This window comes from Microtus oregoni, unplaced genomic scaffold (genome assembly GCF_018167655.1).
Source record: "Microtus oregoni isolate MIOR12 unplaced genomic scaffold, Mior012 000059F_ref0000304, whole genome shotgun sequence".
NCBI lineage: Eukaryota > Metazoa > Chordata > Mammalia > Rodentia > Cricetidae > Microtus > Microtus oregoni.
The window spans coordinates 8,221,856-8,223,914 of NW_024543835.1; positions in this window are offsets into that span (position 1 = coordinate 8,221,856).

Consider the following 2,059-nt stretch of genomic DNA (forward strand, 5'->3'; position numbering starts at 1 on the left):
TGTTATTGTCCTGTGTCATGGAGAGCCTGCTGTTTTAGATCTGTACATTTATCCCCCTCTCATGCTTCAGTAGTTCATAGATGGAGTAGATGTCTAATCCCAGTAAGGGAGAGGCAGATTCAGGGGGATCTCTGTGAATTTGAGGCCAGGCTGGTCTACAGAGAGAGTTTCATGATAGCCAGAGGTATTACACAGAGAAACATTGTCTCAAAATAAGACAAACAAACAAAAATGGATCCATTATTATGCAGACCTAGTGCAGGCATCCTATGAGCTGGTGATTTTAATGCCCATTTATTTTCTAGAAGATGGCTTCACATCTATCATATGCTAGGATGTATTCTAGATACTTGACAAAATACACATACAAAATGTAGACCTTTTTAACTTTTATTGTAACAGATATTCATTAAGACCTTATGATTGTTTTATATAAAATTATACTATATAATATATTATTTGGTTGATTGATAGTTGTCTCAAAGCTACCATACAATCTCTGTGAAACAAACACTGATTATTCCTTCATTCCAAATAACTTGACAAGCTCTGGCCTCAGAATATGTACAGTGTAGTTATTTGTGAGTAAAAAGACAGAAATCCAAAGTATTTTATTCAATAACACATAAAGTCTGGAACATCGGTTTATAATGTAAAACAGATATGGCTGAAGGTGAAATTCATCTAACAAAATAAATATTAAATGTATGTATAATATCTAAATTTGATTTTTATTGTATATATACATCAAATTAAAATGAGAAAATTACTTTTCATATATTTTCCAAGACTATTGTTGATAAGAAAAAGAGCTATGGTAGAGCAAACACATGAAGTAAAAGTAGTGATGAACTCAAGAAAATTGCCAAAATTTTAGGGAAAACAATATTTTTCATAATTTGACAAATACCATTTAAGAGTTCTGAAAGTTTTTTTCAAGCTTCTAAAGTGCTTGCAAAAAGTACATCAATATATGTAATAATAAGTTTTTTAAATACTGATAACAAAATGTTTCTGATGTAAAGTACTTATATATTCTCCAATTTTACTGTTCTTGAATAATGATAAAAATTTTACATACAATGAACAAATAAAATGTTTAAAGCTTTTTAGAAACTAATTTCTTGTAAGCTTATACAGTAATCATAATTTAGTTCAGCAAGAAAAATGTCGTGTCAGACAGATATGCTTTTAGCACTAATTTAGGCTAGTTTTTATGTAGGTTTGTCATTCTAGAATTTAGTATATATGGTAGCTAGAATAATGACTCCCAAAGAGAACAACACCCTAATTGTTTGAACCTGAGTCTGTGGTACTTTACATGGTAAAAGAGAATTGTCAGAATATAACACACTAGTAAGTGGAGGGCAGGAAGTAAATAAGTGGAGGGATTGCTAAAACTTAAAACCATTTAAGTGGTTCTATGGAAACCTAATACAGTAGAAGCTTCCTAAAATATATACATCTATAAAGGTAATTTAAATTGCCAAATAACAGGGGAGATAGAGGCCCAACTAGGTTCTCTTGTCCTGATGCTTCCAGTGCTAGAAATTGGTTATATCTGATTGATTGCTGACTGAAGAGGCCCCACAGGAAATCCCAACTAAGACAGGATTATTGGTCACTGTCTGCAGATAGTAAGGCCCTATTGTTGAAGAAAAACACATACACATTTCATTGAATATGAGGAAATCAAGCTGGCACCTATTCAAAGCATCCACCCCCTACAGACTAGTGTTCATGTACTTACAGTAGAGAAGGTACTCTGAACATTACCAGAGGAGAAATGTAAGCACCAAGACATGGCCACAAAATGCACTAATGCAACCATGTTGTAAGTCTTATAGGTATGACCCATAAATATCTGATTGTATTTAAAGGCCACTCCATGACATAGAACCCATTCCTGATACTTCTTGAGTGATCAAGAACCTGAGACCAACTAGTCCAGGTACATAGGAGGAAAGCAAATATTACTTTTCTGTCATAAAATGACTCCTAATGACATTCTGCTATACTCAGAACAGGGCCTTGGTCAGCCATAATCAGAAAAGTGTCC